Below are 16,564 nucleotides of genomic sequence, written 5' to 3'. Positions count from 1 at the left end.
ACACGAGAAAATGCTCAGCTAAACCTTTTGGTTTTGATCTGGTCCTAACAATCAACCATTACAAAAACAGACCCACAAAATATATCATGGTGGATAGTGCATTTACCGGTACAAATAAAGAAAAATTTCAGACTGATTTGGTGCACAAATGTTCTGCTATAACATAGGTCTTATCCCCCACATATTAAGTGCAAAACTATCTCTTTAAAAACTGTTCCAGTGTAAGAAAATGATACTAAAATACAAACAACTTTATTTTCATCAAGTAATTTCTCCCCCAAAAACGTGCAGCTACTACTCTCTTCATTAATATCCGTTAGTGATTTTATATTAGTGTTAAGATTTAGTAAAATATGAATACCTATGTTGAATACACTTCCTGATTTTATAAAAGCGTTAAATGATTAATGTAATGTAATGTAATGTATGTGAAATGAGCATTTACACTTGTGGGTCTACAGGTTTGATCTTGATGTAGATGCCATTGAGTGAGCGAAGCACCAATCTAGGTATTAACTTGGGTTTCTGAGTCGGGTCCTCTAACAGATGGTATCTCTTCAGTGTCAGGGCCGTCGCCACTTTCAGCTCATTCATGGCAAAGTTCTGACCAATGCAGTTTCTGAGCGGGGAAAACAGAAACAATATGAGGAATATGATGATAAATTAAATGCTTTAAAAGGCAACATGATAAGAGGAAAGCAACATGTCATGACTAGTGAATTTAAAGTAAAAAAACAAGGGTTGTTTTATGGTAAAGGATATCAAATCAACAGTCATTAATTCCATTATTTTTGAATATGGGTTTACATAACATTAGAATAGGGTGGTCAAAAATATTTTTGATTTATTTTGTTTGGACATATGTTTTCACAATTGTTTTAATAGATCCATTGCTAAATTGATACTTAACTCAACAAATAATCTTTAACTAGCATAAGGTGTTCAAATTTTCTTGCTGGTTTGTGTGTTTATTTAATGTTTTAAATCCATGTTCAGTCATCAGTGCATTTTTTTCTCTGTTCAAAGTTGTTAACTTAACTCCAAATATTTGCATAAGGTGTTTGGGTTTGTGCTTGTTTTGAATTATATCCCCACACTTTGTAACAGTTTATATTGTGTTGGTTAAAAGGGAGGCTGACAAAGGTTACACATTCACATACTGCAGACTGATGAGATAGATAAATGATTAGACAGAGAGTGGCTGCAGCCAGAGTTCATAGTTTGCCAATTATGAATGATCAGGTAAAGAAATACCTTGGCCCCGCTGAGAACGGCACGAATGAATGTGGGGACCTCCTGGAAACATTCTCCGGTAGAAAACGCAGTGGGTCAAAGACCTGTGTCGACAAAAAAAAACTCACCAGTGTGGCATAAATCATACATTTGTCTTCATTTTTTACCCTGAAAATATTACGAGTTTAAGCCCACTCACACCTCTAATACAGTGAGAGAATACAGAGTGGCAGGTCTTCTGTAACCAAGTCACTGTAGAGTTTGCATGCATTAATTGTGAACTAATTTGATTAATGTCACTTTTTATGTAGAAGCAGGGTGTTGGACCACCACAGCAAAGAGGAACCATAAGTCTACTTTTGTCATTGATTCGATGTACACCATGCAGTGAGTCGGCACAGGTGAGCTTCCACTTAACAAAGATTTGCTCAGGATGATAGACTTGACTTACATCAGGGTTTTCCCAGACAGCTGCATTCCTGTGAATTCCATACACGCTTGCTCCAATATTACAACCTACAATGACAAAAAAAAAAAGTGTTTTTGGATTGTGAAGAGACTGTAAAAAAGGTGTATTAAAACAATTAGACTAGCATTTCATATATTAGTGTGAGGCACACTTTTTTTAACCTACTACAACCATTTAAAGATGGGCAATAGGTTCATAATTGAAAACCCATGTGAGATAAAACCAATATAAGTTAATATATTTTTCCATTGAAGTAAAAGTTATGATGTACTCATAACGTAAGAGAATGCTGCCTTATCTATGTGACCTTTCCAAAAACAGTAACAACAAACCTTTTGGCAAAGTCCTTCCATCAAAAAAGGTCATGGGTTTGGTGGTGGTCCGGGATACAACTGGTACAGGAGGGTAAAGGCGGAGGGATTCTTTGATGCACATTGTAGTGTATGGAAGTTTACTGAGATCTTCCCTTTAAAAATACATGGACATGCATTAGTTTTCAATATTCTGAACAAAAAAAGTGACAGCCTTACCTAATCCAGCTGTTGTGAGTCTAACTGGCCTTGCATTGCATACGGCAAGGTTGTCAACAATGTAAGCTTACCACGCAATGGTGTCCTTTCCATCCAGAACTTTAATGATCTCTTCCCTGCAAAGCTTCTGGTGTTCTGGGTGGCAGGCCAGAGAGTAGAGGATGAAAGACAAGCCACTGGCTGTGGTGTCATGGCCCTCAAACATGAAGGTGTCCACCTCGGCTCGTAAATCTTCATCTGACAGACCCTGCTGGTTTTCATCCTGAAGGTGTGATAATGGACAGAAAAATCAAAAAAGAATGAGAAATAAGCATGCTGCCTGTGAATGTGCCACTTCCTCTCCAAAACTGAATACTTTATATGTAAAGAACTTTTTAAAAACAATTACTGTTCTTGAAACCATAATAAAAGAACAAATATAAAACAACGATGAAGGATAATGGCAGTCAGGTGAGTGCTGAGTTGTGGAAGTCCCAGAGACAGGTGACAACCGACATTTCACCAGTTCAAAGGTGAAGCACACTAGTGTTTTTGGACAGAGGATGTATTTAACATCTTCCAGTTTTCATGTTTCATAAATGTACCCAACACGTCGATTGAAAGATGCATATGACAGCAATGGGTTGGATTGACTTTAGCATGGTATCAAGCTAAATGTTTCACCTAAGGACAAGATAACCTTTGATCTAAGAAAGTGTTATTCTGCCTCCACAGCAGCTGATATCTACAGTCAAATCATAATGGCAAGACAGACACCTGAAGCTCAGGGATGTTTAGAGCAAGCAGAAGCTTTGTCTCATTTATTTAAAAAAATAAAATTTGACTTCATGTCAAATTCATTCATTAATAAAACCCAGGACCCCCACTGACCACCTGACTCACACAAACATCCCCAGGACAATTTCCCACAGTTACACAGCCCTGCACATCTTTTCTTTATTAATATAAACTTTTCTTTATTAATCTTATATATTTCTTACCATGTTTTTCTATTTTTAAATTATGTTTGCACTCACTTTAATTTGTATCCTTTTTTTAATGTAATCTTATTTGTGTTTCCTCTTGCATATTTTGCCACTTACCCATAATTTTTGTTTTTTTGTCTAACATTTTTTCTCCTATTTTATTTCTATTTTTAAACTATCTTAGTTGTTATAGTGTTTTAAACTTATCAAAATTCCCTCCAGTGACTTTCAGCTGTCTGGCTGGATATTGTTTATTCTTACTTTAAGGCTGTTTACAAATATAATATCAATAGCTTATAAATATTGTCTCTTGTTGTAGCAAAGAGAAGGATGTTTATTACCAAAAGAAAATGTCTGAATTCAGTATGGGAGCTGATAATACATAACATACTTTGCAAAGAGAAGGATGTCGATCCAGTTCTCTTGGTCTTTATTCTTCATTCTCCTTTAGTGCTTCTTTCCTCTTTCTTATGACTTCCTCTTCAAATGACAAGACAATAATGAGCATTTGCAAACTAACTCGCAGGTAAAAACGTTTAAAATAATCGACCGTATACCAAAAGCTTACTGTGGGCTTTGCTATATAGCAAATTGATCAAATCCAGTACAATTGATATTTGGCAACTGACTGGCAAATGTGTGAATATCTTACCTGTATGTCTGTGAGCCACCCTGCATGCTTTTCTAAATCTGAAACCATGTGGGCTGAGGTAGAAAATGAGATCATTGTGGTATGGAATAGTCCGGATCCGCAGGTTAATGATGTGACTGAGCTCATACACTGCTTTGATGTATGCATTTGTTCCACTGGAATGACAATGTAGGCAATGATTAAAAGCTGAATTTCTTGGATTCATGATTCAGACAGCTGAAGCAGTAAACAATTGGAGATCCTAGACCAGAACTTGTGAATGGCGTGAAAAGGTTCGTTATGGATTTACCTCTCAGTCTGACAGTTGCTGTTGTCGCTGAAGGCACACTTCAAAATGCTGTCCAGTGTCATAAGGCTCACGTGTTCAAACAATTCAAAGGACTCATTGCTGTTTGCATATCTTTCCCATTTGTCCTGGCAATAGTGAGAGAGCAGATGTGAGATCTCTGCAGGAGACGGAAAAAACTCCAACACACTCATTGACTCAACCAACACACAAGTCGTCTAGATTTTCTAAACATACACCATTATGGTCTTTGTTTACTTATTATGAAATGTGAATTACATAACTCAACCGTCATTTACATACCAGCATAGTTTTAGTAGAGTCTGACATCAGATTTACATATGGTTTTAAAACATCATAATGGAAACCTGGGGTCAAGAACCTTCTGTGTCGGAACCACTTCTGACCTTTTGACACTAATAAACCTTCCCCTAAAGACAGAGACAGAAAGTATGTGTGTCAGTGAGTAAATCGGCTTATCAAACAACTCTGTTATAAGATAAAATATGCAGCAGGTGAAGGGCAAAGCAGTCTTACCAATCCAAGATTCAACAAAAATATATGCAAAACTATCTTTTGGCTCTGTTGGGAGACAAACAAATAAAAATTCTGTTACATTGACCTTTGGTTGTAAAAACATGTCACCAATGTCCCTGTGGGAGATTCTAAAAAGCACTAAATTCACAACACTTTTCTCGTGGTGTATTACATCAGTGAAGATTTAAAAAAGAAAATGCTCACCCACCTGTTGATGTCAATAGCGTTTTCACATAATCTGGATGGTGAATGTTGAAGTAACAAATAAATGGACCAAACCACACTGGGAAAGCATAAGGGTACTGCCGTCCCCATTCCACCAGCTTGTCCAAGTCTTTCCCTTGTTGTTTAAACTGAAAGAAAAATGTACACATATAGGAAGCTTAACCAACCCTGTCTGTCCTTTAGCCTAGGGAGGACAGTTGGTTCGCCTGAACTCTAATGTGCAGCATTCAACAAAAAGTAGCAAAACCACAAGATCAAAGAATACTCAACTACAAGTTCTAGTCTTGCAATCAAAATGTTAACTTAAAAAAAGTCCTCAATGCATTAACAAAAAATCTAAAGTAAAAGTAATCTTTATAAATGGTTCTTTAAATTTTTTTTGTATAATAAATACTTTTAAACCCATATTTGAACTTTAAAAAGTATGCTTTATTGGAAAGTGTTATCCAGCAATTAAATATTGAAGCTGTTCCAAGTGAAGTGAATTTGAGCTATATCTTATATGCTTTCTTTAAAAAAGAAAAAATAATTATTTTACAGCTTGCATGTTTTTCATGTACTTTACTATTTTTTTAAATCAGGGACACGACCCATTAATAACAAATAGCATATGAATGTGTTTAATTTAGCCAAAAGGAATACAATTATATTATAATTATATTTATATAGCGGAGTAAAAAGTACCCTTCCATGTCTTTCACTGGAATGTGGTGGAGTGGACGTGTAAATATAAATACTGACACATAAATGTTACTCAAACTGTCCTACAAATTGCACAAATGCACTTGTATTATTTGTTTAAACTGTATAGCACTGGAACTTTGTTTTGAAGGGGCTATAAGGCTGTAAGACATCATTTATAATAACAGTACTTGTATAAAACAGTTACAAACAGTTGCAAGTGGCTGAATTACCTCCTTCACGTGTCCGAAAAGAAAGTGCGCAGGTGGACCCGGAAAAGCTTCAATGTTCCGAAGCGCGTATCTTCTTTGGGCGAACAAGGGCGTTAGTTTATAGACGACGGCGACGAGACAAAGTAGCGCAAACAAGTGATGAATTTGAGGCCAGCCAAACTGAAATGTCGCAATAGCTGCAGCTGACTCCATTCTGTCTGAGCCTGAGCCTCGCTGCAGGACAATATGACAGAAATGTGCGCAACAAACTCTCAAGTAGCCCACGGTAGTGTGACGTCATGGCAGGTGGTGGAGAAGAATGGACCGAGGCTGTCTCTCAAAGGATGACTTCACGTGCTGACAGAAAAATCGGATTTTTGAACATAGAAGAATATGAGGAGAAATTAATCTTTGTTAATATTCTTTTTTTTTGGTCGAAGCTGTTTTAGTGAGGTGTTCATTTTGCTGCATGGTCTTTTTTGAGGTTCGTGATGCTGTTAACCAAAGCTTAAAATGTGTCCACATCAAGAAATTAACTTTAAAGAGCTCTTGACTGAATGATGCCACAATATTTGAAGAGCCCTATGCAGTAGTTAGTTTGTTTTGCTCATGTTGCTCACATCTGATTCATACTGTTCATGTCATGTAAACTTTTCCATTGTTACACTTTCCAGAGACTGTGTTAACCTAAATACTCTCTGAGTAATATAATAAACCCCCAGCACTGCTACTGCAGACTTATATCTTATTGAAGTAAAGTAAGATCATCACTGAAATAAACCAAAGTTAAGTTTAAGCTTGGCAGGTTAGTCAATTATATTGACAGCACTATGCTTTTTTGTTTTACTCAAATATATAACAAATGATCTCAGATGTATAAACAACAGGAAGTACAAATGGTTTGACACCTTTTATTATTAGAAATGATAAATTATCAACAGGGAAATAAATGCAAACATCTTGAGAAAAGTAGTGTGGGTGAAGGCCACCACAGATTTCCTTTGCTTTGGCTGTTGGACCACTTCCTATGTGTCACTGTGAATTTAGTCGTCTTGCTCATTCTAAAACCTTCTGTTGCGATGCAGAGTCTCTGATCTGTGCTTTGATGAGCAGCAGAAGTGTAGTCGCTGAGCGGGTGTCTCATCACTTCAGTATTGTCTTTATCTTACAAGAGAACAAGATGCAAAAAGGCTTTGTTTTTCTACTTATTATTTGGAACTCATCCCCCTTTACCTCAGAAAACAGTAAGTAACTGACTAAATCATTCATATTACACTGTATTTAGAATGCATTTTGGGAAGTTAGTGTTTTCAATTAAATATTCATATTTTACATAATTCAAGATACTAGTAGTGTGTAACAGAAAACTTGTATTTTGGCAGCCACAAATCACCTTCTATTCTCGCTGGGATGTCAAGCTGTGATGCCATGTCAACATAACAGAAGTGATTCAAAATCTTTCAAATGGTATTACAAGAAAGGTGAAAATAGCAGCTCAAGCACGATTTATTTTCAAGATAAGACAGGAGTAGAGACCCACGAGCCGCTCTTTCGCTCCAGAATGAAGGTGCCAAGCAATGGTTCCTTGATCATTGATAACTTCGCAGAGGATGATCAAGGCCTTTACTGGTGTGAAAATTGTTTTCAAGACAACTGTGGGAATAAACAGCCCACAATCATCAGCGTGAAGAAAGGTCAGAACTTTTTAGATTGTCATCATTTCATCTCTTAAATGTGGATTAAAGTACACAACTGCTTTTATTTAATTGCTTCATTCACATAAACAATATCTTCTTTATTTTCAGAAATTCAGAAAGAAACTCATAAGACAGTCTACGTTACGGCAGGCATCAGTTTTACTCATGCATGTCCAGGCGATTTTATTAACTTAAAATGGACATTTGAACCAAGTAACACAACTGCTCTCAGGAACTCTGAACGAGGACCAGAAACAGACTTTGTGATTCACAACAAGTCTATACACATTGTAAATGTCAAAGGAGCAGATGCTGGGAAATATACCTGCTGGAAAAGTGAATGTGCTGGACACAAGAAGCTACTCACTATCAACTTGTGTGTACTAACAGGTGAGCAAATAACACACACATACAATGTCTTATGTTAAAATTAAATGGTTTAACCTAGGATGTTTTTTTGCCGATTTACAGTACACAAGAGTGATGTTTCATCTGTTTCTTGTGCTGTGAGATGTGACATGGAATTGAGTAACATCAAGGCAAACAGCACAGTAAATGTGGAGACCGGCACAGGGACGATATCCATGCCTGTGGATCCAAATGGGTCTTTAAATTGTAGCGCAAAGCAGATGTTTGATGGACACACTACAGTTAACAGCACTCATGGGCCATCAAACGGTTTCAACAAATCAACAGGTGGGTGTTTTTCTGTATCTCTCTGTAAGGAGGTCATGGCCTGAATCTAATTAATTTCAATTATTTTTTGTTTTGTTTTACAAACTTACAGAGCCTGGATATCTGATGGCAGTTATTTATGGAACATCAGCAGCCCTTATATCTCTTATTTTAATGGCACTTTTAATTTGCTACAGACAAAAATTGCTGGCAGGTACAGTATGCAGCTCTTTGTCTTATTGAATTTCCTGTTCATTGTTTTTGTGGTAAACTGCATTTAAAGATGCATAGCCTTTGACATACTCCCGGATTCTGTTTCTGATTTTTCTCATCATAGCATTTCCTGTTGACTTTTGTTGCTGTGGCTTGAAAGGCAGGGTAAGTGTTTATGATGATGATGATGATGATGATGATGATGATGATGATGATGATAACCTAAGACTATCTCCCATACAGTAATGAAAGTAAATTTCTTACTTCTCATTGCAGGTGGAAGAAGAGACATCAGTGGTTTATTCATCAATTTTCTTTAGAAGACTGCCCGGACAACAAACAATCAAATGACTTACAGGGACAGTGGTTGTGTGTATAGTAAAATAAAAGTAAAAAGAAAAGGTCCCAAATTATGTTGTTCCATAAATGCCACTGTTTAAATGATAGCTTCCTGTATGTCATGAGAAAAAAGCGGTTTTGGCTTCACACATGCGGTTCTGAGGGAAAATTCTGAAGCACTGAGTGAGCTATTTTGATTGGGTTGGGTGTCTTTTCATTTCTTCAACCACAGAAACACCCTTTTTGTAACTCCTTGTGACAACATGACTTACAATTCAGCTGTTCCAAGCAAAAATATTTATACTAGTCTGCAGAACTTTTGGTTTGATACTTATTAAAGATATATTTATATTATATATTATACTTGTGTCTTCAGTTACTGTAGCTACAGTGCATTCACTGGAAACTATACTATACATTTATGCATGTTCTCTATGTAAGTACATTTTTATTGGTATTGTACTTTACTTGAGATAGTCAACCATTTTACTCCACTACAATTATTTGACAGCTATAGTTACCTTGCAAAAAATAACTGGATTATAGATTACTCGGCTACACAAAGTAAATCTAGCCTAGCTAAAATCATCTCCATCGTGATCAACTACAAGTATAGCAGTTTGTATGATAAACAGTAACCAGCATCAATAATAATAAAACAATGATATATATTCACATATATTTTGGGAAGTATTTTGTTTGCAGCGCTTTTACTTGGAATATGAATAAAGTACTTTTGCAACATGATATTGATACCTTTACTTAAGTATCGAAGTAGTTCTTCCATCATTGCTTACACGTTAGTGCATCTTAATGAGAATCCAAATATATGCCTTTACATTGAAAGGGACACTCATTCTCAAGTGAATAATGAGAATGTGTATTTTTAATACTGAAGTACAGTTTAGTGATAGTAATTTTACTTTACTAATTGTATTTTGTTTTGTATTCAGCAGTTTTACTTTGGATTATGTATTTTAAACTAACATTATTTCCCTTCCTTCATCCAATATAGGATTATTACTTTAGTCTACTCCAGTAAAGAGGTGAAGGTAGATAACTATTCTGGGAAAGAATAGGAAAAATGGAAATAGAATGAAGTGTGGGTTAAACAACTATGACTTTCCTTAGGGAAAGTTATGCTTGTCTTCACAGACACTTCTTCGCAGACACTTCTAAGAACAACCAAGAGAGTGGAAAACTGTGTTTATATCCCAGAATTCCAAATATCGATCTCCAAAAAGACTGGCTGACCAGTTATCAGTGTTTACAGCAGAGATAGTGGTAGCCATTATTGGTTTGCAGTGGGTGGAAGAGGTCAGACCTGATAAGATGGTGGTGGGCTCAGATTAAGCAGCTGTCATTAAAAGCATACAGTCAACAAAATCAATATGGGGATATTTACTCACTGAACTGTCTATGTTAGGCTAAGACTGCAAAGAGGTGGTGTAGATGTGCAGTTCTTAAAGGGAATGAGTATGTTGATACGCTTGCAAAAAGGGCCAAACAAAATGAAATAACTTTAATACCACGGGCAGAGGAGAAGGAAATCAAAAAATAAAAGAAATGGACAGGTGGCAGAAAAAGTGGAATGAAGATGAAGACGAAGAACCCGAAATAGGCGTCACAAAATACAAACATCATTCAGTCAGACCGTAGTAGTACATAAAGTAATATAAAGAAAGGAACAGAAGAAAATAAATAATTACAACAAGACCAAAATTGGTTAACAAAGATTTACATGGCATTATGTTTGTGCTGGGCAAAAGGATCAGTGAAAAGTGTGGTAACTGTGGAGTTAAAGAAAATGTTGGACACACTTGAGACAACTGAAGAAGAAGAAGAACCCTACACACATGACTCCAGTAGAGGGCGGTAATGAGCCTCAAAGGGGGATGCAACAACTGCGGGAAAAGAAGCAGAAGAAGAAAAGTAATTGATTTTCATTCACTGTTGTCGGCTGTGTTCAGTCGTTTGCTGTCTGAAAATAAACCAAGCATATAATATGTATGTATTTTTTCATTTTTGAGGTAATGAATGAAGCTACTATTGAGAGTGAATTTGCTTGAACTGTTAAAAATGTTAATTAGCTAGCACTGGTTGCCAGGTAACATTAACTCCAGTTATGTGTGCGTTACGTTACGTTACGTTACGTCACGTTACGTCAAAGGTTGAGAACTCAGTTAACTGTCTAATGGAAAGGGTGCAGATACACAGCGGGTAAAATAAGTATTGAACACGTCACCATTTCTCTCAGTAAATATATTTCTAAAGGTGCTATTGACATGAAATTCTCACCAGATGTCGGTAACAACCCAAGTAATCTATACATATAAATGTATAACCGAATAAATAAGTTCAGAAATTAAGTTATGTGTAATAAAATGGAATGGCACAGGGAAAAAGTATTGAACACATGAAGAAAGGGAGGTGCAAAAAGGCATGGAAAGCCAAGACACCAGCTGAAATCTATCAGTAATTAGAAAGCAATCCTGCCCCTTGTCAGTGCAAATTAATATCAGCTGGTTCAGTCCCAACTGATGGCCTATAAAAAGGTGTCTCATTACCAAGGTGTCACACAAGAAACATCTCATGATGGGTAAAAGCAAAGAGCTCTCTCAAGACCTTTGCAACCTTATTGTTGCAAAATATACTGATGGCATTGGTTACAGAAGGATTTCTAAACTTCTGAATGTTCCGGCCATCATACAAAGAAAAGTAATCCATACGTACAAAGAAAACCAAACAAATGAATTCAGAAATTAAGTTATGTGTAATAAAATGGAATGGCACAGGGAAAAAGTATTGAACACGCTTACTGAAATTTATTTAATACTTCGTACAAAAGCCTTTGTTGGTAATGACAGCTTCAAGACGCCTCCTGTATGGAGAAACTAGTCGCATGCATTGCTCAGGTGTGATTTTGGCCGATTCTTCCACACAAACAGTCTTCAAATCTTGAAGGTTCCGTGGGCCTCTTCTATGAACTATGATCTTTAGTTCTTTCCATAGATTTTCTATTTGATTCAAGTCAGGTGATTGGCTGGGCCATTCTAGCAGCTTTATTTTCTTTCTCTGAAACCAATTGAGAGTTTCCTTGGCTGTGTGTTTGGGATCATTGTCTTGACAGATTTTTAACCTTAACTGACAAAGTGGAAGAACATCTGCCGTGTTTGTGACAAAGATCTATATCTTTTCCATCTCAGCTCTCTGGGTCTTAAATAATCTCAGTGGATGTAATGTTGGAGGAGTGTTTCTTGTGTAGATATATAAAATATAAGTGCAATATATTGTGCAGACTGCACACTACATTGTTTACATGTTGCTTATATATTTATGCATCTGTTTCTCTACCCCTTATCAACGCAGGCAGTGTGTTGGACCAGGCACTGGAAAGCCTCTTGCATCGCCTTCGAGGTCTGTGTGACAACATGGAACCTGAGACTTTTACAGATCATGAACTGGTTTATCTTCTGAAGGGCCAACAAGGGAACCCTTTCATTCTGCGTGCCCGGCGCTCCCTCTCCCACCCGACATCACCCTGGCACCTACGCTACCTAGGCCAACCTGAAGTGGGAGACAAGAGCCGTCATGCCCTGGTGCGCAACTGTGTTGACGTGGCTGCCTCTCACAGCCTGCCGGAGTTCCTCAATGAGATGGGCTTCCGCATGGACCACGAGTTTGTGGCCAATGGGCACATATTCCGCAAAGGTGCTATGAAAATTGTGGTTAGCAAGCTGTCACGCATCCTGGTACCGGGGAACACGGAGAACACAGAACGTCTGTCACTTTCATACCTGGTGGAGCTGAGTGTGTTGGCTCCCGCCGGCCAGGACACTATGTCAGAGGACATGCGCAGCTTTGCTGAGCAACTTAAACCCCTGAAAAGATTGACCCCAGCAAACAGAGACATTGAATGACATCATAAGAGGGTCAAATCTTCTTCAACCCCAATGGACAAACTAGACCTCCTATTCATTACATTACATTACATTACAGTCATTTAGCAGACGCTTTTATCCAAAGCGACTTACAGGAAGTGTATTCAACATAGGTATTCAAGAGAACTACTAGTCACCAGAAGTCATAAGTGCATCTCCTTTCTTAAACAAGCATCTTAAAGCATAAACCAGAGCAAAAGTATAGTGCAGAGGCAAATTACTACGAAAACAATAATTGCAACAGACTAATACAAATATAATAAGTGCTATTCTTTTTTATAATGTTTACATTGAACTGAAATTAAATGCAATTTAACTTTGACTTAACAGTTAAGCTTCTGTTCAATTTGTTATTTGAGCTGGTAATGAATACAGTCATACAAAATATTACTGCATTCCATAATTTGCCACAAAAACGTGGTCACGGTAGTTTTTGACATGGTAACCATTATCACTTTTGCCATCAATTCATACTGCCCAGCTTTGGTTAAACTCATTGCTAGTTTATTTATAATTTTAATTGTACACTGTTTAAAGCATTAGGATGTTCTTCTCCTGCACAATGGAATTGACTATGTTTACAAAAAACAATAGTGAAGTGTTTGGGACTAAATAGAAGAAAAGTAAAAGTGTAAAGCAGTTTAAAAAAATATATATGTCTGTCATATATATTTGTCATAAGAGTAGATCTTTGCAACATGACATTTAGTTCTCAGGGTGGCTGCTGGCCTTTTAATTCTATATACTTCTATAAGTCTATGAAAATGGTGTCATAAGGTGTTAAAGAATGTAACTGATCATCATATTGATTGCTTTTTAATGTGGGATTGTGAGTTCTGAAAAATTGTTGAATGTGGGGTTATATAGGAGCTGCTATTTTCCGAAGGTATGCAAGCTGAACTACTGTTCTAAATATTTTTAATTTTTATACAATTTAAAATGATATTAATCTGAGAAAAGGAGCAAATCCTTACATTTGAGAAGCACCATTAAATATAAATATATATAATATACCTTAATGATTAACACTTGGTCTACCAACAGGGGTACCTGTCACCTTGCTGCACAGGTGCTTATTTTGCCGCGGATGTGTCACTCTGAAATATGAGGGTGTTTTGTCACAACTATCAGTAGAGTGTGTATAGTACAATCCCCCCCCTATATGCTGTAAAAATGCTTGCATTTGACGGCTGCCTTACATCCAAATAGTATCAGAAATTGTAGCTGCGTGTGTATTGTGGAAATAAACAGCCAATGGAATTCATGCAACTGTGACTGTGTGCCCGCCCTGCTGTCAGATTTGGGAGGGTGGGGAATCCCCCCTCCATCGAGTCTCGGGCAAATGCGATTAGATATGATAATGTTAAAGTGTTATATGCCTCTTCACTTTGGATGGAGTGCGGAAGAAGATGATAATTCAATCTGGCCTTTGAAAAAAAATAAAATAAATGTCACTGTTTCCCAAAGCTGCTGACTCTTAGGTAACCGGCAGATACATCAGGGACTGTGACCTGGCAGAGGTGGAGTCATTCACATCTCAATTTTCTTTTTTTATTTGTCGTGTTACTCATTGTCACCACCAAAAGGCACTGCACAATTTCTTTGTGGTCTGTCACAAAATATCACCAACTTTGCTATGTGAGCAGTTGATAAGTTTGGCAGGAATACAGCAGAAGCCTGTCGATTGCAAACACAGTTAACATGAATTTACAAGACTTGGCAGTTAGCATTTGAGCCTCAGAGGTGCAGTTGCCTATGTTTGTCTGTGAGTGACGAGCTATATGGATATGGTTATGTTTTGGATGTTGAGTTGTAGCTTTTTTTTTTTTTTACTAATCACTTTTTCAACATTTTTTTCACTCCATCAGTGTTTTGATAATGCTATTAAACAAATGGCAAAAAATGCACTTTTATAGCAAATATTTTACTGTGAGAAATCAGGAAAGTCAGAGAATCCAGACATGAAGTCAGTTTCTATCAAAACAGAGGGCTGCTTTTATTTTGAAAAACCTATCGATATAATGTGAAGCCTTTCCATTACATGTATTAGACCAATAGGACATCAGCTCAAGTGCTTTTGTCCAACAAGCCACTAGATGGTGACTTGTGCACAATGGTCAACGTTTTCAGTGAGGTTTAGCTGCAGACTTGCAGGTATTATTGTTTATGGCCTTTTGAACCAACGTCAACATTTCAAAATCTATATGTGGCGTCCCATGAAAGTAATGATGCAAACTTCTCGTTGCTGATTTGGATTCTTCTGCAGCTAAAAGCCATTTGCCCTGTCCAAACAGTATGTTGATCACATCTGTCCTTTGGCTTTTCTCCAATATATATTGAGTTTTAAATGGTTTGTAGTATACTGTAAAGGCAAGAATTTTACAGTTTTCTATGTTGGCAGTAAATTGGACTATTAAGTAGTAAGGGAGTGTAGTTTTAAATTCAAACAGCAGCACAGTAACAAAGACCAACTGTGCTGCAGAATTAAAAAAACGGTATTCAAAACACAAAGGTTTGCATTTAGTATGTTTTGATGGTCATGTAGCTTGTTAATATCTTTCACTTGCAAAAAAGTACAGTGCAGTTTATACAGTTAACTGTTCATATTTAGTTTCCCCTAAACCGACTTGAGACATAGGAACCATCTTTGCACAGTGACAAAAAAAATCATAGTTATTCATGTCAAACTGGTGGAACATTATGTAATTGGTTGTAATTCCCAACTGTAAAGGTCCCATGAAATGGTATTCTCACTTGTTTTGGTGGTTAATATACATATTAACCTCAGGGGCCACCACGACACTTCTCGTGTTCCCTTTTTAGAGAGGATGTGGGGGAGACATAAGACAGCAAGCTATCAATGTTATTTTAAACAAAGGGTCAAGAAGTTCTAGGAAAGGAAGGTTAGGTTGAGAGAACATGCAGGAAGGATCAGAAGGCCTTAATGGTTGAAATTTGTTATTTCTACTTTGGTACAGCATTAAGTCACCACTAAAGATGAGCTGTTATATAGGAAGTTCAAGTGGCCATTTCATGGGATCTTATAAGTGACAGGTTGGAGATCAGAGGTTAACAAAAGACGAGGTGTTTCACTTTTACAAACTGTGCTGGTGACTTTTTCTCCTTGTGGATTTTGTAGTCATATTACGGCTTCTATAAATCGTGGCTGTACCTGGACTGTGGTCCTGCCTCCTGCTATGGCCCTGCTGACACCAACTGCTACCACCATTATTATTACTAGTCACATGACTATTACTATTACCTGTACCATTACGCATATTAGCTTTGCTTCCACCCTGAAGCCCTTTTTGCTTTTTCGCCTTGCAGGTTTCCATGAATCGTTGTGGTACCTGGACCGTGGTCGTGCCTCCTGCTGTGACCCGGCTAACACCCACTGCTACTTCGATTATTATTATTAGTCACATTACTATTACTATTCCCTATTTCATAATTATAATTCTACAGAGGATGTCGCATGTGTACAGATTGTAAAGCCCTCTGAGGCAAATTTGTAATTTGTGATTCTGGGCTATACAAAATAAACTGAATTGAACTGTAAATAAAAAATTTATTACTTTTGACTCAAAACTCTCTGCAGTGAATTCAGCTGTGATTAAATAATGTTGATTGCATCTGTATTCCCTAAAAGGTCTTCTAAAGGCACGTAATCCAATGGCCTCCAAGCAATTAAACTGGGAGGACAGACCTCCAACACTTTATTCTGGAGGTATTTATTGACCAGATACCTCGTACCAAAGTACAAATTAGTTAATAAGGTAAAGGCAAAAAGTAAATCTTTACACAGAGGCAGTGAACTTTGTTTTAAGGACAGTTCATCCAAATAAAAAACTGAACTTTATTCATTCGATCAGTATGGTGAAAGTTTGTGCTACTTTTTTTTTCTGAACA

At 37.1% G+C, this 16,564-nt stretch overlaps 2 pseudogenes; one reads left to right on the top strand and one right to left on the bottom strand.

Moving 5' to 3' along the window:
* Window positions 1-434: 434 nt before the first annotated feature.
* On the bottom strand, window positions 435-6,097 carry LOC129116704 (cytochrome P450 4B1-like; annotated as a pseudogene).
* Window positions 6,098-10,570: 4,473 nt separating this feature from the next.
* Window positions 10,571-12,630, top strand: LOC129116706 (mediator of RNA polymerase II transcription subunit 18-like; annotated as a pseudogene).
* Window positions 12,631-16,564: the final 3,934 nt, after the last annotated feature.

This window comes from Anoplopoma fimbria, unplaced genomic scaffold, assembly GCF_027596085.1.
Source record: "Anoplopoma fimbria isolate UVic2021 breed Golden Eagle Sablefish unplaced genomic scaffold, Afim_UVic_2022 Un_contig_8917_pilon_pilon, whole genome shotgun sequence".
Taxonomy (NCBI): Eukaryota; Metazoa; Chordata; class Actinopteri; order Perciformes; family Anoplopomatidae; genus Anoplopoma; species Anoplopoma fimbria.
The sequence above is the reverse complement of the archived record's forward strand: the minus strand, read 5'-3'. Positions and strand labels throughout refer to the sequence as shown.